Source organism: Apteryx mantelli, chromosome 3 (assembly GCF_036417845.1).
Source record: "Apteryx mantelli isolate bAptMan1 chromosome 3, bAptMan1.hap1, whole genome shotgun sequence".
Lineage (NCBI taxonomy): Eukaryota > Metazoa > Chordata > Aves > Apterygiformes > Apterygidae > Apteryx > Apteryx mantelli.
The window spans coordinates 12,233,964-12,261,559 of NC_089980.1; the positions used below are offsets into that span (position 1 = coordinate 12,233,964).

General features: G+C 38.4%; 1 protein-coding gene across 1 annotated transcript in view; it reads right to left on the bottom strand.

The window, feature by feature from the left end:
• Positions 1–27,596, bottom strand: part of PLCB4 (phospholipase C beta 4) — a 225,238-nt gene that overhangs the window by 188,840 nt on the left and 8,802 nt on the right. Inside the window, exon 2 of the mRNA XM_067292707.1 lies at positions 16,341–16,400. The gene's annotated coding sequence lies outside the window, so the exon portion shown is untranslated. The remainder of the gene's footprint in view (positions 1–16,340; positions 16,401–27,596) is intronic.

The following is a 27,596-nucleotide window of genomic DNA, read 5'->3' on the forward strand; positions in this document are numbered from 1 at the left end:
TCCTGTGCAATGTGCTCTAGGTGACCCTGCTTGAGCAGGGGGGTTGGACTAGATGATCTCCAGAGGTCCCTTCCAACCTCAGTGATTCTGTGATTCTGTGAAAGGTCCCCATCACTAGTTTTGCCAACTGCATGGAATAAAATGAAATGAAACATGAGAGAGAGAGATCTCTTAAAAAAAGAAAAAAAAATCTGGTTGGTTCCTCCCTTAAAGCCCATTAATGCAGATGGAAAAAGTCCTGTTGATTTCAGCAGGCTGTATAGCAAACCCCTAAATAAGGATCTTTCTTCCTTTTATTTCGCACCAGAGGAGACTTAACTGATAAGAAATGTTTCAGCACCTGTAAAGTGTCCTGGCTGACAAGTTGTTCAGGGATTAGAACTATTAAAGACTATTCAGGCTCTGTTCCTTAAATCTGATCCTACTCCACTAAACTCATTGGATTTTTTTTTTCCTCAACTGTGAGAAGGATCTGATAGCTAAATTTACAGAACTAGCAATACTCTGAAAATACAGAACCTCAGAGAGAAAAGAGAGCTCATGAAAAATAAACCTTATGGGATTATCAATTAAGATATTTTAGCTTCCAAACTTAAAATAAATGGAAAATATGTCATATGAACCTCTGTAGATATTCAATCATTTTATTTTTATTATATTGAGACCCATAATTGTACCTGGAAGGAAGAAAAAACTGGATCACTTTGTCCCCATTGGTCTAAAAGCACAAGTACCATCAAGAGACATACCTGACTCACTGGCAGTGGGAGCAGCAATGAGACCTGTATTAGCAAGCTTCATAGGAAAAAAATAATTAGGACAGTAAGAAAAAATACATAGGAGCTAATTGTTCTCAAAGCTATGAAATATAAATCCACATCATTTAGAAAGTTCAATGAAATGATGCTTGAGTAAGGAGTTCTGCATCTGGGCAATTGTAAATACTGTCATATGTTACACTATATATACTAAAAAAACCACTTTCTGACCCTAACTTTATCTTCGCACATGTGCCTGATAGTTAAAATTTAGGATTTGGGGTGGAAAAATTTTTGATTCTTATATTCATGACTGCAGGATGCAGTTTGTGTATAACATTCAGAAAATGGAATCATTTACTGAATCTCGTTCAGCTAAGTTCAACTTTGACAAATTTGCCCTTATCCCTTCCATACATATAAAAACAACCAGCTACACAGAAACGGGATGAGGAATGGCTTGGCTGGAGGTAGTAGTGACCCCTAAAAGTGAGGTGTTTCTGCACTGAAAGAGAGTAGCTTGCCTATGAGGAAAACTGAAGTATAACCAGCAAGCAGAGACTGAAGGCAACCTACGAAAGTTACTCTGAAACATAAGTATAAATAGCAAGCAGAGACTAAGCGTGACATATGATAACTGGAACATTAAAAATAAAATAAAATAATAATAATGATATACAGGACCAAACCAAACACGGCAATTTTTTTTTGAAAACTATTCCTCCTGACTTAAGCACTCAATATTATGCATCTATCACAACTGACAATGAAGAAAATCCACAGGCACACACACACAAAATCAAAACACAGAAATACTTACAGGAGGAAATAATCAAGATTCAGGTTCCAGCCTGCCAACATTTTGCTTCCATCCCGCTCTTCATTTATAAGTGTAAACAACTGCACCAGAGCGCAGGTAATATGTGCATAAATGTTTGCATCAGAAAGGCCTTGCTGGTACTGCTTTTTGAAAAACAGTTAGGAAGGACTGATCTTATAACAGACATTTTATGAAGGTAGTGTTGCTATAAGCCTAACGGCTGCATGAAGCAAAACAATACCTTCCATAAAGCAGAAGCCAGCAGCTTTCGTAATACAGCTCACAAAAATCAGTGTATGCAGATTTCTACCAACCTCTATTTCAATTTCCATAAATGTCAATATTCCTTACTTCCAGCTCATCTAAGAAGACTAAAAAACCATTTGCATCTCTGTTTTGAAATAAAGCTTATAGAAAAGACTTCATTGAAAAAAATGAGACTATTTAAACATTAATATGTATAATTAAAAAATATTTCTAGGCTTAAAAAAAAAAATGAGATGAGTACATCTAAGCTATTTATTTCATTGCTTTTTCTGCCTTTTCAAAATATATTACAAAACACGCATACCTGATACAGCCAGACATCTAAGGGGAAATGACATGGTGCAGCAAACATTTTATTTACCAGAGACATTTATAATTCAATTTGAGGACATTTGCAAATGTTAGCTTTCAGACTGCCCTCTTAATGGGTTCTTTGACAACTCAGTAGACACACAGTAACCGCAGGTATATTAGGATAATCAGTCTCAGGAGTAAAATATTTCATCTAGCCCTTTACTCATGCTGTAACCTAAAAATTACAAAAAGAAAAAGCCATTTCATGTAACACAGACCTTCTGGTTCAAAGAAAATCTGTCTGGTGGACACTTGCATGTTACAAAGTGAGAAAATGCAGTATCAAATAAATTCTAGGTAATTATAATCTGAAGATGTGTTCTGATGTTTCGAAAAGTTCTGGATGGGTTAGTTGCTCCTGTCTTTAAAATGAACTGCAGATGTTCAATTTCCCTCAAAGGAACAAAGGAAATTACTTTTTTGGCAGATAAAAACACAAAACAAAAATTTAAGATTGCTTTTAAATTCTGTAGGTTTGGGCTAAAGATTTTGCCGTGAAAACATGTTGTATGGTAATTACAGAGACAAAAACTAAATTCTTTGATCCCAGCGAGCACTTGACTCTTACTTTTGAAAACAAGTGCAGGTTATTTAGTGCTACCTCTGCAAAGCAATTCAAAGCAATTATACCACCAAGATGGAGGGACGAAGACCCCTGCACACAACAATATTGGGGTCAATTAACCAGACACTGTGGTCTGCATTGAATAAACTCGGTGGGTCAAATAACTTCTGATCATTCTAAACCAACCACAGACTATCTCAAATTGATGCCCAAATGAACTCCATGCGGATTTATTGTCCAGCTAACTACAACCAGGAGCGGACTGCACTTCTGCAGACCTAATCAGCAGCTGAAAGTTACCTCCCCTACGAAAGTTATCTGCCTGGATCATCTCAACATCACGAGGGCATAGGATAGTTGACAACGTTTAGACATCCTCCTCCCGCTGTCCCCAGTGGCTGGAAGAACATCAACATCCTTTTAAAATATCCACTCCATGATTTGTACCAAGAACTGCAAGGATTATTGGTGAAGCTGCAACCGAATTGGAAGCGGCTTAGGACTTGGCAGGAAGGGAGAGTAAAACCTCCAGATTGCTCATCAGTAATCAGCAGGGCTTGCAGGATGCACCGAACTGTGTATTAGCTATCATAGGAAATGCCTTTGACAGAAAAAAAGCTCTGTACTCTAGATCCCTAATTTGTGCTTACCCATTCTGATCCCTCCTTGGCCCTAGCTTTAAGGCTCCCCGGATGGCATCGTATCAGTGCATGGACTCTTTCTTTAAGAATCCAGACATTTATAAAAATCTGGTCTATGGTGGTCAATATACACTGCACAGGCATCCTTTTCATGGCTTTTCCAAAGCAAGAAAAGAAAGAACACCTCAAAGCTTGATATTTCTGCTGGAAGGAGAACAAGATGAAATTTATATTTACTGTATTCAGTCTTTCTTCAAAACTTCCAGTGAGGCTGATGCACTGTCTGTTAGCCCAGGTTTGTACGTGGCTAACCATCAGCCAGAGACGTGACGGCCTTCCTGCCACCGACCAAAAATAACGCAAGATTCCAGCAGCCATGCAGGACTAGCCGTCACTGCCTTTGTTATCCTACGTTACCTGGCTGCAGCTAAGAAAGGCAAGTCCTACCTTTTGATTTTTAAAACTTTTTGAGTGTCCTTAGCAGACGGTGATTTTGTATCGCCTCATTTCCTAGTTAGGTTCTACCTCTTTTCTGCTTCTCAGTCTTGTAGCTTTTCCTCCCACTACACAGTAAAAGGGAATCAGCATAGGAAAGCTGTGAAAATGAATTATTGTTTCTGAAATATCTCCAAATCAAAAACGCCACATGGAGGTATTATCGGGTAATTTTTGCATACGAATATTGAAGATCTTTTATAACACAAAACACTGCTGCTGGAGATTTCCCTTTATACAGAGCTTGCTTTCTCAGACACAACTCAAATCCTTCCACTTCCAAACATTCACTGTGACACTCATTAACATACGTGCTCAAGTTCAAAATGGCATGAGAGGCCAGCTCAACTTCCCAGCTGCCACCAAGAAGATGCAATATATGCTGCTTAGCATTTTCCATCTGACAATAAAAATTCACTTATGGCATCTATATATAACTGAAGAGGACTTAAAAAAAAACACCTTGTATACCCAACCAGTCCATCTTTAACTACCATGTATGTGCAATCTGCATCCTGGGTATGTGTGGGCTATTACCTTAGATCCTTTGATTAGGCCACAGATTGCATGTGCAGAAGTAACAGAAGCTTTGCAGTGCTATTTGACAGTGTAACTTTTTTTTTTTTAAACACTATTTAATAGGTTTTCATATAGTTTATTATTTTAAGTGGCTTCAACACATTCTTTAGCAAAGAGCCTAAATGTATTAAACCATACTGCCAAATTCCAAATAAAATGCATGGGCATTTCCAAATGGCACAACATAGTGTTTTTTGCAATCCTGGACTCATTAAAAAAAAGATATTAACTTCAAAGGGAAAAAGGCGGACTAAAAGGCTTTTAAAACTGATTCTTTTCTAAAAAACAGTTCAAGATCCTCAAAACACTAAGAAAAGTCATGTACAAACTTAAAAAGCAAGGGAGAGGATTTCCTTTTTACATTTCTGTAAAGTGACAAAATGTAATATTAATTTTTTTTCCAGGGTAAGAAAAATCTAAGAGGATTTCCAAGCTATTAAACCTTCCAGTGGATCATTTGTGTTATGAGTTATTAGCATAATTGGGGGCACACTTTATTCTGACCTTTGCAAAACTTTCATTTCCCAAATGTGATAGATACAAAGTGCTTTTATAATGCCAATAACGATTATTTCCTATGGGAAGCTGCCAATTATAAGCTGTCAAAAAAAGGTATATCAGATATACGTTGAGAAACTGAACACACCTACCAACAGTTAGACTAATTAAAGCTGTTCTTCAAGTATTAATAAAGCTTTTCACTTCCATAAAATATAACCTGTGCATTTTAGTTCAGCTGCATCCTTGTCAGGTCATTCATTCAACACTAATAAATATTTGACTACTGTTTAAATACAGCATTTATGCTGAACATTCACCTTTCCCTGGCAATAAATCAACACATGTGGGAAGCTGTTTTAACATTTAACCACTTGACTCAAGTTCATATTATTTGTATCAAGTCATATCAAGTGCCAGCAAAAATACACAGATATAGAAACAAATCCCTTGGGTTCTAAACACAAGTCTTAAAACTTGGGGGAAAGGGCGGAGGAGGAGGTGGCAACAAAGATCACATATAAGGATAAGCAATAAAGTGTCTACTACTGTGTGATTTGGTTTCATAATATTGACTGCAGTATATCGTGCTGAGGTCACAAGTGCAAGAGGTAGCAGAGTCCGCAGCCTCCTCTCCTGCTCTTCTCTCACCAGCTGTCTTGTATGACCCGCTGCTCGGGTTCAGTAGCTACAGTGCACCTCTGACAAACAAAGAGACAGAAAGGGTACGGCCAGATGAAATTCCTGAAGGTGCTAACCCGACAGATCAGAAGACAAGACAACCAGTATGCCCTCAACTAGCCAGAGGTGGGCCCAACCACTCTATCGCTCTACATGCCACATGGGTGCATTAGGCACGCCAGAGAAGGAATGCTCCTTTCAGCCCTTTTTTAGCAACACAAGCGTCAGGATTCTTGTTTGCAAAGCTGTTACAAGCAGTGAAATTAGACCATACAGAAACAGAGAAGCCTTCTGGAAAATGCAATCCTAGGAGATACTGCAAATACTATCTCTTCGTAGGTAGCCCTGGCTTTTAAAAGCTCTCCCTGGATCCCACTGGATAGACAGATATAGTTGGTAGGTTGCAGAATCCTACCAAGGAGAAGAGAATAAAAGGAAACTCCACTAAGAAATATTCAGGACACAACCACGTGCTCCCACACTGCAGAATATGCTCCAGCTCTTACTGATTAGCCATTTTGTATAGTATTACTTTAACTATATTACCTCATACTTAAAGGCATTTGCTGTAATACCTTTGCTTTGGTCATCATAATTTTAAAGTAAGTTCTTACGATGTAATTCCCATTTATGCTCCTGCCACTTTGCAATACCTTTTCAAAATGAAATGGATGTTAAAGTGGATGTAAAAGTATTTTACTTTATCTTCACAGCATCTGTAGATTAACACAGAAAAGTTGAATATGAATAACAACAAATTTGATCCCTAATTGCACATGACATTAGAAAATACTGCATGCTGATATGTCAATGATGAAAAGAGGAAAGCTTTCAATTTTCTAAAATAAATAAATAAATAAATAAATAAAATAAATGCCCAGTTCACTGATTATTTATGTGCACAATTTACGTTCTATGCAACAAATTGCCTAATTAAGGTATGGAGGGAAAAGGCCACTTTTTGAATAGACACTTAAACCAACAAAAGAGATCATTTAAAATCGGACAAGGAAGTTCATCTACCAGGCTCTTCAGAATATCCTGCTAGGTGCTTATCTGCAACCATAAAAATGAAAAGGGTTAATATAAAAGCAGGCCATAAAAGTCTGCACAGAAAAAGCTGACAAGTTTTCAGGCACACAGACCCAAGGTAACCTGTAGACAGACTTGTATGACCAAATGTTTTTCTGTTTTTCCCATACAACATAGAAATGTAGTATTTGGTCTGATAATAGATATTATGTCTAATTACAAATTCTACCTTGCGTAGGTCCAACACAACTGTAGCCAAATACCATGTTGGACATGAAACCCTCATTCTCAAAGAGTTAAGACAGGCAGAACGGCTTTTTGAAAGGAAATATGGGCACAAACTTCAAATTCAGGAAGCTGGCATTCTAATTCATCTGGGCCACTAATCTTCCACAGGATTCAGGTATTAAAGAATACTGGATCTGCCTTTCAGAGAGGGAGTTAAATAGCTACACAGGTAAGGCTCAATATATGGAAAAAAAACCACACCTTATTAGGAGAAATTAAAAAACTCATTTACTTAGTTTTCAAAGAGAAAGGTTCAGAAATAACTTGGTCAGAGTCTCCAAGCGCCAACGTGAGGCAGGCATTCCCAAACACCTCACTGGAAAAGACTTACTGAATTCAAAGAGCTCACCGCTCAGCCTAGATAAATTCAGAACAAATACAAGGCACAAATATTTTAATAGCCAGGGTAACTGGCTTTTCTCCTCCCATATGTCCTCTAAAGAAAGACGGGGTAACTTTATAAAGGCTAAAATGTAGCTCAGCCCAAAATGAGGTGTAAGGTGAAGAAGTTGACTGTATGAAGTTTTGTCAGACTGGGCAATCGCTTTGCACGCAAACATCAGAAACTGCACAAACAGGAGCTGTGTATGCCCATCTGGCCATCTAGGCCTGATTTAATGAAGCAAGTGAAGCACTGCTTCTTTTACATGAGAAGAGCCTGATCTGATAAGACGATCATTTACAAAAATACTCGCTGTGAAACAAGTATAAATGGTCAAATTCTTCCAGATGTAAAAGTGCCTGAGAAAAGGACTCTGCAGATCTTGAAAAGCAGTCTATGTACTAGCACAGGGATTACACTTAACATCTATGGCAGCTCCAAAGATACGCTCCCAACCGCTAGCTCACACTGCAAAAGATCTCATAATGATCTTGTTTACAATCCGGATTTTCAAAGTCTGTTACAGATCAAACAGCAAAAAGTGCAGCTGTGAAATCTAAGTAGATTTACTCTCTACTTTTCACTGTAATGTTTAATAAGACTTATTAATTTTGAAAAGAAGAAACAACAGTTAAAAATATAAACGACTGAAAAGTGGAATGTGTGCTGTTAAGCAATAAACAACATTCCATATTTCTCTGTCTTTCCCCTTTGCTTTACACAAAATAACTAGACAGAAGTCTCATCACACACTGTAACTTTCAAAACTTGGCAAAGCAACTCTTGCACATTGTGTTTCGGATCCAATAACTCAATACGTGCTTCAAAGATCTGGCAACAGTTCTTTTGGGAGTTATTTCCTACTTTTCTGGCTTATGCAACCTGTCAAGTCTGAAAATTTACACTTAGCAGATTAAGAGGATGTACGCAGAGAAAGAGGAAATCATAATAACCACAATAATTATAAGTGAAATTTTGAATGCAAATTTGATTTGCCACACAGATATTTGCATCGCCTGCAAGGAGTCATTCTGATGCAGAACAGCAAATGCCATCTTCTCGGATTCTGTTTTTCACAGGTACTGCAATAAAAAAGGATTATTTTCAGGAAAACAACTGCCCATAGGGCAGACACTGTACCTATTACACACACATTCCTGGTTCTCTAACGCAATAGTCATTTTAAGAGTAACAAAATTACAACAGATAAGATATGAACACTAGAACAAAAAGCAGGTTCAGGCAAAGCCACAAGACGATACGGAGTTTTGCCTTCAATTAGAATCTATTTACTTAAACACTCAACCAAACATCTCTATTCTAAACCTGACCGCTAATGTAATTAGAGAAAACATCACTGAAATTTTCCACAGTTTTGGGGTTTAGAGAAGCTGGAAACACTGTGAGGCAAAAACCTCCTTTCCAAATACAAAGTATTTTCTGGCAGTAATGAAGTAATTTTCTTTTTGGCTTCACCAGAAAGCAGTAAGTTCTAAAGCTGAATGCACCATTCATGTGGTATAGGAATACACATCTATTTAAAAGAAAATATCTGCTGGGCAAATAATCTTGGCATTTCAATGGTAGGGCTTGGTAGATGGTTTCAACTGGAGAAGAGTCAGAAATGGATAAAACGTTTTATACAAACTCAGCCATGAGCATGACCCTGCTTCCTCTCCCACCACATACTTATTTCCTATATGTCACTGCTGTATTATTGCCTATCCCTCCTTCTCTATCTTGCTTCATTTATTTTGCAACTCTCCCTATATCTTTCAGACTGTTCTGCCTATTCTTTCACCCCGTTTCTCTCTTTCTCATGTGCTTGGCCCCAGCTGAGATCAGTAGCAAAACTCCCACTGACTTCACTGCAAAGGGATCCCTTGGGAACACAGGAATGTCACCCACCATCTCTGACCCCTGCCACCACTGCCCTTCAGCTTTCACATAGAGTCATGCCATCTAATTTTAGGATGAGAAACTGGAAGGGGAATAGTTTCCTCCACTCCTTTCTAACCTACCCTCTCCACTCCTAGCCAAATACTCCTGCTGATTAGTTTGAGCAGACATTTGTGATCTGGTCTCTTCCAGAAGCCAATTCAGTTCACTATCCAGGAAGAAAGCAACTGAGAAAAAAAGGTGAGAAGACAAACAAACAAAGAAAACTCACAACCCAGAGTCTTAGTAAGCTAAGCCAGCTCAGCAGAGGACTCATCTAGGTCTGCACAGAACAGAATTTGCAAAAACTCCATTTTCCTCATTTTTCCTTGAGTCCTAACAATATGAGCTGTCATTTTGCAACTCACTTTTTCAGACCTCTTGCCCACTGCTGTTCTCCCCATGTTGTCCATCTTTGTATACAAGACCAGGTCTTTGAATATTTTTAAAGGAACAAGGTTCTAACTTTGGGCACTGATGAGATATAAATCTTATATAAAATAACAACATGGCTTAGCTCCTTATAACACTTCCACACCTTTGCAAAACAAACCAGATATTTATTTCCCAGTCCTCAAGAAGGAAAGACTCTTAAATGGAAAGCTTTACAAGGCTGCCACTTAAAGAAATTCCCAAGCCAATAAAAACAACCTTTCTTGGCCAAAGACAATGGATTATTCAGGTTAGTGTTGCACATCCTTCTATATACACACCTTTTCCAACAACAAGAAATCAAGGGGGGAGGGGGGAAAATTATTGTCTCTCTAAATGTCTTACCTCTTCCAAGTAAGTTATATGATGACTAGAAGGTACTAACAGACAGACTGGATCAGATCCCAGGCCTGTCTAGTTCAGTACTGTCTCAGATGCCAGCACCAGATGCTTTAGATGAAGGCATCAGAATCTCACAGTAGGCAGTTATTGGATAATCTGTCCCCCCACATTAGATCTCATGCTGACCTCTGCTAGTCAGAGATGACTTTATGCAATGAAAAATAAGGTTAAATATTTCCTTTTAATTTTTTATTAATAATTATAATAATCATATGGTTATGAAGAACACCCACAGTCTTCAAGAGCCTTCATTATTTTCCCCCCTTTTTCTGCATTGGAACGTCTGAAGACTGAAAGATTTCAACCTTGGAAATGGTAGAGTACATCCAGCTCTCATCTCACATGGTCACAAGTAGTCTGACCCTGTAGTCTGGTAAACTTAAGTAGTTCTCTCCAGAAGTCCACTAGTCACTCATTCCTTCCCCACTAACCTCCACTCTGCCAGCACAAATGAAAACTGATTCAGCTGAAAAATAACCATTTGTAACTATATTTAGCAGGTCTATTTTCAGCCAGATCAGTTCCCTGATAAAATTCACTTGTCAATTACACAGGCTTCTGGTGCGACCTGCGAGTGAGGTTGGGGACTACTTTCTTTAGCAGCAGTATCAGTTGTCACTATGAGAACCTGACAACTGAGACAATAACTACTGCTATTCATTATCTGTATGCTTTTGTCACCACTTGCTTTTTAGTTTGGATAGCTCTCCTTTCTCTCTGAAGCAACTATCTTTCTCATTCTGAGACTTCTCCCCTTTTACCAGTATGCATATTCTGCTCCTTCCATGCCTACCTTTCCCCCCCAAAATGTCTATCCATTGCTGGACTTTGCTGTAATTAAACAAAACAGGCTTTAAAAGGAAAGTATGAAGAATACACGATCACAAACAGCAGGAAATGTTTGGAAAACAATGCTTCATCTGGATGCAGCAAGCATTATTTATTTTTCTTTTGCCTCTCTATTTTTGTTTTATACTGTTGACTCCAAGTTTTAATGACAGAAGATATTTTAAGCATTCCTGACCTAGAAATGTGCTAAGAGCATTTTTTTGTAAAGAAAACACTGTCCATCCGAAGGGAAATTCAGAATATACTCCACCTAAGCAAGCTATGCATATTGCTTATGAACAGCAGATAACTTGTTAGACCTAAAGAACTCAATTTCCAGGAACCAGTGGTAACATGCATAAAGAATCACATGGTCCATAGGTTCAATGGACCTGACTAGGAGAACAGTAGTAGGATTCATGGACATAACAGATCTGCAGAGCAAAAGGCAGCTGAGATGGAAAATATCCACAAAAAAAATCTTAATTCCTGTACTTATCAGGAACAGGAAGAACCTATTCAGTTTTATCAGAGAGGCAAAGTCTAAAGCTAGGATTAAAAATCTCTGTATTTTGGGACTAACAAACTGAGCAAATTGGCAGGGGTTGCACTGGTCTCCAGTAAGCAGTCAACTGCTCTTCTTTGCTCTCCCCTACGAAGTGTCACTTCCATTTTGGGAGTGGTTACTTACCATGCCCCATATAATGGCCAGGAAGCAAATGCATTAGGGCTAAAATCCATCTTCAGTTACATCAATGTTTACATGGATAAACTGTGCAGGTGTGACAATGGAGTTACTGTAGACCCACTGTGGCATAAGGAAATAAGATCAAAATATTTGTGATCCTAACAAAAAGATTAACCAGAAAAAGTTCATGAGGTTTTGGCCTTCTTAAGTCCAGACAGTAACCAGTGTAACATCACGAATTACAGTAGATGATTCTTACAATTATGTTGGTGTGTGAAACACTACATTAACAGTGTTTGTGTTTGCTCACAGTTACAGAAATGAGGCCCCAGAAACGAGAATGAGTTGTCATCCAAATCTACCAAGTATTCCCTCAACTGTTAAAGCAAAAAAGTAGTTGTTTCAGCTATAAAATTCAGATTCAAATAAAGCTCACAGTTATACATAAAGAACTGTATCACTTTCCCCACTCCAGGTTGAGATTGCTAGATATTTCCAAAGGACCAGAAGCATTGGAAAGAAGCAGACATTTTAAAGCTGATTTAAAGAGATGCATCAAATACATAATAACACCTCGAAATCATGCATCTTTTCGGTCAATATGTCATTTTATATCACCCTCTCATATAAACAAAGGGCTTGGTTGACTTTTTAATGTTTGGAGAGTTGAGAAACATATTCAGTAAATCTCACATTGATTGAGGATAGAAAGAGAAGACATAGTGTGTTAAGCTTCAACAATTTTAAGAACCTAGGTTTTAGAGGAGCCAGTAGTCACTCTTCTACTTTGGCAACACAACAGGACAGAGAAAACCTTACCGACTGGATGCCTCAGTGATCTTTCATGACCCTCTAGTATACAAGATGGTGTTGTATCATTTCACTCCTACCTCCTATCAGCCTTGGGGTTGAGCCATTCTGCCCTTTGCCACCATCCCCAGAGTTCATCAGAGCACACTTCAGCCATGCAGCCCCCTTGGCAAACAGGTCCGAGCTTCAGGGTAGACGAACGCTCTTTACATGCCCTGGAGGGACACAGCTGACAGTCTCTCTCTGCATGTCTGTCTCATTACCTACGCCCCAAGGACTGCTACCCTCAAGGAATTTGCCAGTACCCTGTTATCCATAACATAACTACAATAAGAGTAAGATAAATAAGAAAAATGAAGCAATTTTTCTTTGTTCTTTTTTTTTAATGAACACTAAATGCAGACAGCACAGCTGCAGAGCATACAGAAACAGGTAAAAAGAAACAAAAGAAAGCCTTACACACAAATAAACATACCTAACACTTACATCAGCTCTTAATATTCCTGCCTTCCTTTTGTCATTCTAGCTAACAGGCCATTAGATGTCCACAAGCTCTGGGTTGAGGATCAGTTATTCAACAACATTTTTAAATTGCATTAAGGGAAGAGGATTTAGTAGTGGGAACACTTTCTTATTTTTACAGTCCAATCCATCTTTTGTAATGGCTGCAATCTGCATCTTTCCCTTCCTTCACCTTCATTCAGTCAGGAAGGCATTTCAACTTTTTTCCTCAAACTGTTGTCTGACCCCCTGGTTTGGATATATTAATGTTCCTTGGGCATAGCCAGATTCAACTACTGCCTGCCTATAGGGTAAACAGCCAGCTAACGATTACTCCAGTGCTTGGCTAAATCCTACACAGAACATTAGCAGAATGCTCTTTTCTGCAAGGCTGGACTATGCCCAAAACCCAAGAGCGAGGCCTTTCCATATTATGAAGCTCCTGTTTTGTATAAACCTGTATTTTTTTTTAAATCACAGTGTACACAATTACATAAGTAGGATTAGTGCAGGCAGCACTTAATTGACCCTCAGCACAAGATACAGTGATAACTAAGAATCACTTTGTGGCTGACAATGAGGTTGGGGTAAATGCTTTTCCTAGCTCCACATCTGAGAGATACAGTGGCACACAGGTACCCGAACAAGAGCATAGGTAATTTCATCAAGTATATACAAGCCAAATGATCCCACTATGCCTTTTGCTCCATAAAAATTCTGCACGTCTAACCTGTAAAAATATCACAGAGATCTTATTTCACCTCCATAAAAATCAACTGATGTTTGGCGATGAATAAAAAAATCAGTGAGGTAATTGTGAAGATCAATACATTCTTTTAATTATTATTCTAGTCTGGAATGCCCAGTAAACACCATCAGCTTCACAATACAGACTTTGTTGGAAGGAAAGACTGCTGAACCCCCATCAATGTCAGGGAAACCATAATTTATAAAAAAAAAAATTTCCTTGCTTAGTTCTCTCCTCAGTCCTACCTCTTTCAGAGTAGGAAAACGGTCAAAGTTCCTCTACCTGTTGATGGCATTGTTATATGTAATGATGTTCAGTGATACAGGTGGCACCTACACATTTGCACATCACCATGTAAACAGAAAGTATCTATAGAGACACAGTGGCTGACCTCATCTCCTAAGGAGGTAGGGTCCAGAACCACACACTGCTATGAAACAGACAATAATGCATGATGGTCTCACCTGACCTTTAATAATGTGATGTTTTAGCATACTTGCCACACAAAAACCCACCTCTCTCTCCAGGCATCCTTGAGGTAACTAGTATTAACTGCAGCACACTGCTCACAAACCCTAAGATTTGACTGTATAAATTGTGACTGCCAGGAACTATTTCTGCTTTGTTTTTTCTTTTCTTGTTATTGAGCCAAATTCTCTTCATATTTACTTTATGTCAGTTCAGAAGTTCTGGAATTTGCTTTTTCTTTGTTCCAAAAATTTTAAAGTCTTTGACTTTCAAGATACTGCATGAAACCTACAACATACACCTGTGTATGCTGTGTTAAAATGGTTAAAAATGGGTCCAAGTGGAAAGTGAAAAGCAGCTTCCCTAACTTCCTTTACTTATCTCCAAAGTTAATGGCTTTTGCCATTATGTAGTGTTTTGTTTTGAAAGTATGCAAGACACTCAAATGCAATAAATAGCTAATCAGGATAATGTAAACCAATTCATCCCCTACTTTTCTTTATTTATTCTAACAAATAAGCCAATTACCCCTGCAGTTGCATCAATGGTGTGATATTGTTCTAAATCTCCAGTAAGAGTCCTATTGCTTACACCTGGGCAAGAAGTTAGTACCATCTGTTTTTTCAGACTTTTGCTCTAAGGATATATTTACAGTAGTTTCTACTTTATGAGAAAGCTATTTCTGGCCAACATAGCTTTAAGTTTTGGGGGGAGGGGTAATTATTTTAACAAACTGCACTTGTGCCCACAGGAGAATTGTTTTAAACATTTACAAATAAACAAATTAATTGTGATAGAACACTAGGTCACAGTGCAACAAATTTCCCAAATTCTTGTGGTACAGCACAGGGATAAACTGACTACCAAAAAGCGAAAAAACAGGGAAACAGGAATGCTTTTTAATGACTGAGCCCAATGCTATACATAGATAAAGCACTGCCTACAACCACTGTACTATTACTTCTAATTCTAAAATTCTAGAAGACCAGTGCCATCACATCCTTTGGACGTTGCTGACTTTTCTTTGCTGAAATTTTCCTACAATGGATCCCTCCATTGAAGAGCTCCCATCTGCAATCAGAATCCTCATCTAAGGAATCATCTCAGATCATATCAGAGAATTCTCATATAAATTTAGATATTTTTTATAAGAACAACAACAGAAAATAAATACACCATCTCTCCATAGCCATTTACAGAAATTTCAGTAGAAAGAACAGTGAATAAAGTTCTGCACTCTACTTACCTGAGCAGCTCTGTTCTTATGCACTTAGGTGACAGACATCAAGGGACTCATTTAAGCTAAATGGATTGGCTTGACCAACGGGGCAATGCACCATCTCAGCTGGTCCGCTATGACTCAGGATTGGTGGCGCTCAGGATTGGTGACAAACTGGCAGCTGCCTGAACATCCCTTTTTGACCTGCTCAGGGCCTAGATGCTGAAGCAGGCAGAATTTCATGCTTCTGGAGGAAGAACAGCTTTCAGACAGCAGAAGCCAATAGGTTGAGAATCCTGGCTGCTGATGGGATATATAAACTAAGCTCAGACTAGAAACACCTATAAAATGAACTTAAGCAGGTGTGTGAGAAGTGTCCCAACCCTGAGTGTCAGAGAAATATTCTTTTTTGCTAATTTGAGATCAGGAGAAAAAGGCTGAAATCACATGGAAACTAGAGCGCTTAAATTAGCCTTTGCAACTGTTTTATGAAGGGTTCCACATAGGTATTCTGAGTTCTCAGTGACCTCATCTGTTTGCAAACCTCAAGCCTCTAGTAGGCTAATATTTGGAGAGGGGAGGGAAGTGAATCTTTTTTTCCCCAGGCCTGCTTAAACCATGGTGCCTATCTGTGGCACCGATTGCCATTCCGTCCCGTCCTGTCCCTCACCCACTCACCCACACTTTTTACTTACTGTCAGGGTATTTGGTTTTCAGGAGAGGAGCTCAACATACTCTAAAGTTACAGACTTTTGGTCTAAATTCCTAATAATGTCTCTCTCCTCATGGACCTCAGCCATTGTTAGACTACCCTCTTTCAGAATATGTTCTTCATTCTGCTAATACTGACAGCACACATAAAAACATTAACTATATTTTAAACTTGAGGCAAATAATCTACTAAAAAACAGCTAAAAATGCTAAGAGAATGGAAAAACACACTTACCTCTTGAAAATCAGAAATTATTCTGTACAAATTCCCATCGTAGATAATCAGCTCCTTTCCCTTTAAAAAAAAGAAAAAAAGCAATGGAACAAATATTTTATGAAAATTCACTAAGTTGTAAACTAAGCATATAATAGAACACAATCTCTAATATTTTTTCCTAGCAAACTGAAAAAAGCTGTAATAGTACATATTCATATACAGTTTCCCAATAAAATACAGTGAAAAATTTCAAGACTGTTTTTTTTCCAGAAATAATCTCCCCTCATGGATTAGAATATATACGCTATTGCACTCCACTCAGCAAGTTTTTAAGTTCATTTTATTTTGAATTGCCCTTCCATCTTTGTTATCTAAGCAAAAGCATTATTAGCTGCAGGTGAATCTAACATGCAGTACCATTTTTCCATGCATTTAGGAAAAGAAAGAAACCCTACAATGGAGGCCAAGAATGAGCAGTGCAAGAAACATCTCATGAGCTGAAATCGTCAGGAAACGGATTTCAGCTCTGAGGTACATCATCAGGTCTCCTTCTCAGCCCTACTATGGACAGAGAATAAATTGTGCCGTTGTTATTAGTGCCAAAACATACTCCGCCATTGCTTTCGCCAGCACTCCAGAGCAAAGGAAGCATCAATTAATTCCCTGATGTCCATTTCTAATGTGTCTTCCCCTTCTGTCGGTGCAAGGAGGGAGCTGGCAGCCCCAGGGCATTCGACACTTCGGCCCTTTTGGGCAGTGCAGCGGGTAAAGAGATTCACACCATTCCCTCAGCCTCAGATGTCAGTGCACTGATGGCTCACAGCAGAACTCTAACTATATTTTAATATTTTCATCTTCTACAATAAACACCATGAAGTGAGTGCTTCAAGAAAAAAAAAAAAACACTTCTCGCCCAAGCTTCCTCTGAGGAAGTACTTGCACAGCTCCCATGGCTGTCACATCTGTATCTATACTACCAATTGCCTTCCAATTGTTACTTTTTCTGTTTAAATGCACAAAACAGTTTATTTCCACATCTAAGTCATTCATATGCATGAGAGCTCAAAACATACATAAGCAATGTGATAACAAACACTAAACAAGCAAAGCAGCAGAGATATAGGAACTGGAATGAAGAGGACAAAACAGTGTTCAAAAATAAAGTCAAATCCAAATTTAATTAGAAACCTATGCTTTATAACAGAAGATGTTTTAAAAGAAAAAAAAAAAAGTGTGTTCAGTTTTGAAAAAAATAAGAAATTAACTGTGATTGCTCCTTCAAATGAATCTCTACCATCAGCTCCTGAACATTAAGAGAGAAGCTCTATTATTAAGTTTCATCTTTTTTCCTTTAAAGTAAAATAAATTGAAGCCTAAAATTCAGTGCATGCACTAGGCATGTACTCAGAATGAAATCTGACCTGGTACCTTTTACATTTTAAGAGGTACAGAAGAAGAGAAAAGAAAAAATATATATATAAGTAAAAGCCTCGGAGAGATTAGGAACTGAGAGGTTCAGGGAACCAAAAATCTACAGCCAAGAAAGGCCAGAACATGCAGTGGGTCCTAGTGTTTGCCTTGAAACTCAGAGGGCACAGAATGCCCCAAGTAGTTTGCTAGGGGGACTGAGAACTAAGGCAGTCGCAGTTACAGCAGTGAGAGCAATTTTAATGATTTGGGACTGTGTCAAATAACAAACAACAGTAAACTATTTTCTTTAAGATTTTTTGTTGAAATCTTCTGAAGTTGCCAAAGAATCCTATTAAAACAGAAACTTTTCCAAAACATAAGCAGCAACTCCAAGAGGATGATGGTTAGATATTTTATTTCCATTAAATATTGACAGTGTGTTCTTCTAGCAAAGATGACACAGTGCCTTTGGTTTGATTTTTTTTTTTTTTTTAAGCCTCAAACTCTCTCATTATGCTAATGCACTTTCAGGTTGGCCTCAATAGCCCCAAATTACATGACAGGGTATCACTGAGTCTCCCCCACCTCACAACTGTACACAAAAGAGCAAGAGTCCCTACACTTATTTCTAGGGACAATTAAAGCCAGCTCAGTGCTAAAAATAAATAAATCACTATTCAAAACATGTTACTGTTGGAAAAACAAAAATATTACAAAAATATTTTGATACATACAGATTATTCTACTAGTTTGCAATGAGAGATACAACTCGGATATTTTTGTTCCCTTGCAGATTGTGGTCAAATTTCAACACAGTTACATCAGCATAAAATCCAGCAGAGCTCCACTGAAATCAGCAGCATCATACCACACCTAATGCACATAACAGAAACAGAATCTGGTTCTCAACTGTTTTTAATCGTTTACAGCTTTCTGGAGTAAAAATTGTCACTGGGCTCTGAAATTTCTCATGTTCCATGTAAACAGATGAGTACAAAGTCATCAAATTTAATGAAAAAAATCAGTTTCTCTTTAGTTACGCAAATATCAAAAATCTTTCTTTTCGCCAGTTAAGTACTTCTTCAGAAGCTTGTCTGTGTTCAAAATCTCCAACAGCCCTTTTAGTGAGACTGTAAATTCTTTGAGAGAAGCACTCAGAGCCAGAGTCAAGTCTCAGTTACACTGGTAGGAATGCAGAGCAAGTCTTAATTCACAGTAACCTAACTACTGACGGGTAAATGGCCTGCAGCTGCAGCCTCAAGTCTGTTCCGTAGCTGGTTGTAATGGCTAAAACAATAAAACCCTAAAGCTTTCATTTCTCTCCTGTCCCAAGGAAAACAAACAAACAAATAGGTAAATAAGTTGGTCTTAAATACCTTGATACCTACTTTTTACAGGGAATCATTAACTGTATATTCCTTACTTCCCAAACCCCTGACCAGACAGATACCACAGGCTCTCAATGGCAAAACTGCTGAACACTCAGTTCCCCAAGTTGAACTCAATGGAAGATAATCACTTGAACAGCTAAAATGTGCTACATATAAACACCTAATCCGGTATTCACACTCACAAGTCAGATTTTAGGCATCCAAATTAGGCTCCGAAAATTAGCAGAACCTTTCTGATCTTCATCTCTTGCTGCTCATGGTTCCTCATTAATGAAAGAAGGTAACAACAACCCTTCACACCACAGAGGTGAGGTTTGACAAATGCCCGATAAGCTGCCATAGCCTGCCTTACCATGTAATGGGGAGCACCAATCAAAGGCTCTGGAGGAACCAAACTCTGAAGTATTCTGAAGTATCCAATATTTATCACTGGCCACCACACAAATAATACCACCAGTCTTTCTTCTAATTGGGACATCTCCAGTCGGCCTTCAATCATGTTTTCACCTTGGGGTCCGCAGAGCCCTGGGGATTCACAGGTTACCGCTAAGGATCCATAAACACTAGCTAAGAAAAGGAACATCAACAGTGTACTATTTTCCATTCTTGAACCAAGCATTCCTAAACATACTTAATATCTACCAGCTTTAGCAACTCAATTCTTTACTTTGTCCAGCACAAATGATAAGCTGGCGGTACACATAAAAGTCCTCATGAACTAACGAGCCAATTCTCTGTATTGTGACAGTGCTACCAAAATTGCTGTTGTCTCATCTCTTCCTTTTCTAATGGAAAGCATCCTCATACATTTTGTGCTTGCCAGTGGATCAAAAAAGGTAAAGCTTATATTGAAAAAAAATCCTGAGAGGAAAAGTGTCTCACTCTTATTTAATAGTCGTCTATCAGTAACAGCTGAGCAAGCAAAGAAGTGATTTTACGGTTCTCACTATCAGTCAGCATCAAAAAAGTGAATGTCATGGCAGTGTCACAGAACCTAGAAAGAACACAAGGTCATATGACAGGCAACCTTCAGTCTCCTCCTCTTTTCAGATCAGAAAGCATGGCGTTCTTCAAAAGTACCTTAAGTACATTCATAGCAGAACAGGAAACTGGCCAATCAGCTATCAATGTGAGTGCAAAAATATGGTTTTGTGTCATTAGGGAATTGCTAAGGCTAGAAAACCTAACAAAATCACAGATCTATTTCTAACAGAAGCAAAATCAGAACTGCGGGTGGAGAAAAGGAGCCAAGCAATTCCAACAGTTGTGGTATACACCAAATTCAAGAAAAGGCTGAGTATTCAAATCAGCTTCCAGCCTGAACAAAGAGCAGCTCCTACTTTATACTGCAGAGATCTGCTGCTCTCATCAGCTGATTCATGGGAGTTGAAAGTGAACTGTTGAGAAAAGTGGGGTTTTTGCCCCCAACGTTAAGAAGATATGGTGATTACACTTAATGGTTTCCTATAGGAAAGATGAGAGAGACTGGGTAAGTCTGCCATGTCTTGTTCTGATGGTACATATTCAGTGACAAGAAGCCTTCCTGGTATGGTTGCACTCAATTATAAAATACTCCTAATGTCTACAAGGAGTATTCACCAGAAAGTTCTGGCACTAACACAATGAAGCAACACAAAAACTGTCTTCAAAATCCCTCTGAAAACAGGTTACATCAGAGCTCAGCCACCGAAATCACATACATCCTCAGTTTCATGTCATGGACAGCAAACACAATTTTAAATCCTTCTACTAAAGTGCAATGAATATCAAGAGACAAAGCTCTTACCCATTTATGAGCTGCTGTTGCGAAAGGTAAGATATATTTCTTGACTAGTCACCCAAACTATTCTATCACCTTAAGCACACAGCATGGTTTTGACAAATTGCTTCTCTCTATCATATTTTCTCATGACTTAACAAACCCTGGTTACCTGCAAGGAAAGAAGTTAAGTTTTTAAAGTCCTCAGATAAATCATGATGATTCTTCAACAGGATGGACAACCTTCATCAAGACACTGGATTTGTCAACAGATTCAAAACCTTTAACTATTTTTTCTCCTTAACTGAAAACAAGATGTGATTTGACAGCGACGTAGAAATACAAGGGTTTCTTTTCACCTGTCACTCTCTGAAATGATCAGGGAGAATGACCTGACAGAAACACATTTCTAAAAGCTTGCAACTTTGTTTTCTAACTAATGATACTTGGTTAGGGATGAAGAGCACTTGCTTGAGTTACCCACTAGGAGACTGATACTTTAAAATTCTGATAAGGACCTCTTGCCTGATTCTGGAGCACGAGTACCCGATTTGGAAGACAAGACCATTAGAATCTTAGTTTACTCACAACGATGATTTTCATCCATGAATACATCCTATTCCGAAACAGTCATTACCTACCAAACGTTCACTCATTTTGTGCCAAAAAGGAACATCAACCATAATTTATCTGCTTTTTAGTTCTTTTTAGACAAACTATGATTTTTAAACAACATTTCCTAGACCTAAACTCACTATACAGCAACCTGCACGTGTGAAATTTCTAAAAAAGTCTTTTCCTTCTTTGCATTTTTTTCAGCAACTGCAAATCAAAAAAAAAAAAAAGAAAGAAAAGAAAATCACTCTCACTCTAATGCTAGCTCTTTGATAAGATGGTGCCAACTGGTACACGTTCATGGGCAGGAAACCACACTTACCGAAACAACATTATACCAGCACCCTACCTCCTAACAGCATGCAGCAAGGCTGTACGCTGCCAGGTCCTGCATTCAACGGGGCAAACTGTTCTAGCAAGGGCCACGCCGCTGAATTGTTCATTCTCATCTGAAACCTCTGAAAAACCTCAGCTCCTTCCTGGAGTGGAGCCTTGCCAGGGACATCAGTCTGTTGTTGGTGACACACTCTACACACAACTCAGTGGCTTCCTGTTCAAAGCATTACATAATTTGAGCCTCTGGCATATCTTCCTGGAACATTTCACACGCTAATCCACAAGCTCAGCAGCCTCTCCCGTAACCAGAAAACTCTCCACCTTTTCTTCATTGATGCCGACCAGGATGGTACTGACTGCAGAGCGTAAGGCTGTTTATTTCCAAGGAAATAAAAACTGGATGGTATGATTCACAGACACAGACAAAAGCAGCAGCTAAATACAGAGCTATTCCTCAATAACTCCAGAGACAATGAAAAAACTACATTTCATCTGTTTGTGCCAAAGGAATAGCATGATTGAAAACACATTCATAAACCACATACATGGCATATTAAGGACAACCGCATTTAGGTTTACTGAGTTTAGTTAGAAGCCTATTAACTAAAAAAAGTACATATCCTACTGCTAGTATCATACACAATACACACTAACTACTAGTCCTACATCTGACCCTAACCATGCACAGTCACGAGTCAAAAAACTTCTCAACTCAGGATAAGGGGCCATACAGCCAATCTGAATAGCAAATCTACTTTTTGATATCTGGTGAGCAAGATGCAGCTGACTGAATTCCTGAAACCGGCAGGCTATTCCCACAGGGACTCCAAATGATTTGAAACCTGGGGATTGTATTTTATGAAAAGCACATTGATTAGTAATAGTTAGGTACACCCACCAAAATCTATTATCTATTTGTAAATAAATAAATAAATAAATCTTTCAGATTTCTTTCCTACAGTGAATGCATTATATTTATCTGATAAAACCGGGTAATTTAAGTCAGGCAATAAACAGCAGCAGCATTCGTGCAACATAAACAAAACTGAGATACCACAAACTCTTATCAGTATGCAAATGCAGTAGGCCTAAGAAACACAATCTACAATTCCAGCCACAAAATTTTAGAAGGATGTCTTTCCAGACATTGTAGTAAGAAAAGGAATTATAATGACAGATCTTGAGATCTAACAACTATGGGGTCATACTATCCTGAAGTATCTGCAGGTACTTTTACTTATATTTTAGGTGGGTATTATGTTTTCCAAGATTTTAAAGCATTCTGTTTTTACAGGCACCTATAGTAATTCTCTGGAACCAAAATTATCCTGCTGCAATTGAGGAGGATTTCAATCTATGAAATTACTCACCACAGATGAAAACAGTAACAATCCAAGACCTCACGTATAGCATTTCAAAGAATCCAGCTCAGTTAGGTGTAAATGCTCTAATTCTGCTTTGGCCACTGAAATGAATGATTTTCATAAAAAACTGTGTTCTGGCTGAGAGTACAGTTAAGGTGTCTCTTACTACATGCAAAGCAAACAGACAAGAAGGGGCAATCCCAGCCTCCAACACACAGCCTGGGCAACCAATGCAGATACCAGGGAATGTGCACTGGATGAGGAGATGGGAAGAGGACGGATACTCCTTTCAAGCCTGCAAGCCATCAGCTGCTAGCACTTGAAATCATTAAAATAAAATGCAATAGTCTAAGGGATTCTCCAGGAAAAGCTCAGCACAATCACAGAAACTCTTCCATTGTAGCTCAGGCGTTCTTTTGGGGAGGTGTCCCCGCATTTCAGAAACTGGTAGTTCAGTTCTCGCTGTTCATATTTTTAAACGTAGGCCAGCACCTCCAACACAGCATGTTCCAATCTATGCTTTTATTATCCCAAACTTCTATAACAGCAAGGGAAAGGGATTATGCAGCATTATTTTTCTCTTTGAATGTTTATTGAGACTGTTATATATCAGTTACATCAAAAGATACACTGTGCAAAGTAATACTGAGTGGGCACGCCATTGTTTTATCCAAATCTGTTTGTCCCATAACACGTTGGGAAGTAAATAGCTGATCATAGTAGGTATGGTCCTACAGGATAGTTTAATGATAGCAAACACTTTCGAATGTATCAAATAAAGCATTCAGCTTTTTCACACTATCCCTTTTCTTGGCAGTCATTAAATTTTACTAATTTTTTTACTATTTTACAAAACATAAATTACTAAACGAATCTGTGCTTCTAGGCAACACTCCACTCCATCCTTTCCTTTCTTCTTATGAGACTGCACAGTGAAGATGCAGCAGTATATTTACAACAATTTTCATGCTAGCAGATGTTACGCCACAACAAAATTGCTTTGCTGCAAGTTCAAGGAGGCAGCGGTGCAAAGAAGTTTACTCAGCCAGATATCAACAAAAACAACAGAGGATGGCAAACCACAGGATACAGACATTTAATTTCACAAAACTATCTTTCCCTTTCTTACGCCACTCTTCAGTCTGTTTTAATTCCATAAGAGAGCCTGACTTGTAGTCACTTCATAATGCATTACAAGGCCTAAATGCCAGCAGCTTTTCTTGTTTTAAAAAAAAAAAATCTACAGAGCTGCAATTAGATTATAACTGGCTTAAACACACTTTTATTTTACTTCTACCCACACAGAACATATACCCAATTCAAAATATAAAACAAGTTTAGTTACTGGTAATACAAGATATGAGAAAAAAAAATCATTCTAAAAAGCTGGGAGATACATTTCAAAACAATTCTGAGTGCTATCACTGGAACTGGCGGCAACTAGCTAGCTAGAAGTGGCATTTGTGTGATGGAAATAGCATGGTATTTCAATGCAAGAAAGTAAATATATTCCACCAGATGCTAGGAGAGGATTTGAAATCCACCTAAAAAGGACCACTGCAACAATGTTTTGACACGGAGTTTAAGCATTAAACTGTAAGTACAATGCCACATTTTTGGAGTATTGGGGTAAAATCTGATTTGGCTTGCCAGATTTCCTGTCTGCTAACTTCTCCCAAACAAAAAAGCGTGAGACATTAGTTTAATTTTTATTTGCCCGGTAAACAGATCAAAGCATTACACATCTGCAAGAGAGGTTTACAGAGCATCACTGTGCAAGCATCCTGGACCTGATGCTGCAGGCTTTACTGAAACAAATCTTTTGTGATGGTAGCCAATACCAATGTGTGTTAAGTCTATATAGGTTGTCCAATGTCAAGATTTATGCTTAAAAGGGATGCCAGCAACTTCAACATCCCACTTGTTTGAAAATTATTAAAACATGCAGCTTGAGTTTTTAGGCTGACTTTTACCACATGTAATTAGAATTGTTTCACACTTATGTTCTCTTACCTATATGATAAAAATTGTATTCAGTTATATAATCAGTATAGGAGGAGTCTACAAATTCTTTAGGGAAAGGATCTTTTTTTAATATCAATGTCAACATCTAAAAAGGATTCCAGAACCCCTATTAGATCTCTAAGTGTTCTAAGAGCACAAAATGTCAAATAACAATTTTTAGCATAGCTGAATCATTTTTCCTAGATATAGGCTTTGTGTATTTCATTGTATTTTGTGCCTAGTCTCTTCTGTTGCTTTTCTCATCCAACTAGGCAACTGAATTTGTTCATGGTTTGTTTTCTGTTGCCTTCCACAGAGCTAAAAGGAAAAGGGAAGATACAAAAATGACAGAACCTAGAGAAATGGGTTGAAAAATTCCCAGGGGAGTTCAGTGTCAGCCCTGATGCATGTAGCTACTTCAGTTCATTGTTTGGAGGGGGGGGGGGAAGAATTTTTTGACCTGACAATGTCCCTTTAAGCAAGTTTTGCTGATTCAGACTATATCCATACAGTTGCCAAAAAAAAAAAGGCCCCTGAGTTATGCTCTGACTTAAGGGTTTACACAGGGAATCCTCATAGCCAGAAATAACTCTAAGCAGCACATTTACATTTTTGCTGGAAGACTGGTGTCATAAAGATTATATGAAAAAAACCTGCCTGATAAATATCCTGTATCAGTTTATACTTCTAAAACTGAAAAGAACGGAACTTTCCTACTGCTGGACTATAAATCAAAACAGGATCTGTTCCATAACAAAGGTATTAGAGACAATGGTCTCTAGTACTACATGACACATCTGCCTAAGTAGCATGAGCAATGCCTTATTCGGTACATTCAGCCGTATTCCTGGGAGTCTGCCCTGATATAGTATGTCCATGCCCCTGATTTACTACCTCCTAATTTGCAACTCAAGATCAAGAAGTAACTTACCAGAATGCACTTTGCTAACACACACACTGCAGACTTCTGTAGGCCCTCTCATCACACTTAAAAAAAAAAAAAAAGTCTCAGCAGTTGGAATTTTAAAAGATACCAAATCGTCCTATTCATTCTGAAAGCTGCTTTATACTTTTAGACACTTCAGCATGTTGAATCAAACAACATGGATGTCACTCCTTTTTAATTTATATAAAATAGTGGTATATATATTCTAACTAAACCCACTGTACTGCAGTGTATTATCTCATCTGAGGTAGCAGGGAATGGTCACCAATTGGCAAAAAAATAAAAATAAAAATAAGGGCTGCATTGCAATAAATGCCATAAAATAAATAATACAAAGATAGTCCCTGCCCCAGAAACCTTACAATTTAGGGCATGGAGAAAGAATCCTTAAGGGAACATCCCAAACCTACCTAATGTTCCTGAATTCTGACATTTGCATTGCTTCAGCTGATACTTTAAAGGCTAAGCTGGAAGTATGCACACTCTCCTGCGCGCTGCAGAAGCCTGCTGTGTGTTTCCTCCCTCGCAATACTGTAAACCCTCACTTCAGCCATTATCATGACAGAAGGAGAAGACAGGTATTGGAAAACTATCATAATCAGAATGCTGGGGTCAGGAGTGCCACACCATATTTAACCCAAGTGAGAGTCATCACAGATACAAGTCCCTGTTCAGAAAATTAAAAAAAAAAAAAAAAGAAAGAAAAGAAAATGTTTGCACTACAGCCAGATCAGCCGATGTCCAAAAGAAATGGCAAAAAGAGGCCAGACCGTGGAACTGTTAAACCGGTATCAAACAGCAGAGAAGAGCTTTCAAGCTGGGCTCCTACACTGCCAGTGTTACACAAGGCTGTTTTCTAAGCAAGATGGATATTACCACACACAGTAACTGTACTCGGTCTGTTTTATTTCTCATAGAGGCATGACTCTCCGAGTGATTCCTGACTCGGACCCAGCCTGGGTGTTGGGCAGCTCTGTTGGGGTGGTGCTGCCCTTCAAAGAGGCGTAGGAGTACAAACACCATTTCTGAGTATTACATACATTGTGACACTTTTCAGAGCCTAGTTATCTTTCTTTCTTCAGGTCTAATTTCAAGATAGAAAAAATAGAAGGTATTCAAATATCTAACAGCTGGAATACCTTTTTTTCCACTCTGTCTTCTGCTTTGCTGCTGAATGTTGTTAAACAGCTGCCAACTTTTTTAGAGGCAGTGAGTAGAGTGATACAAAAAAATAATAATATACTATAGCACCACTCAAAGCACTTTGCAGACAAGTGCTACCCAAGCTTCACTAATACCGTGCAAGGTGACAGTGTTCTTAGTCTCTTTCTAAAGATGGGAAGCCACAAAATGGGGGAAAATTAAGTGGCTTGCTCAAACTTTCGCAAGGCCAAAACATGGCTTGACTGGGACAGCAATGATGCTAGCAGCACAGAGTTAGGCATTGCC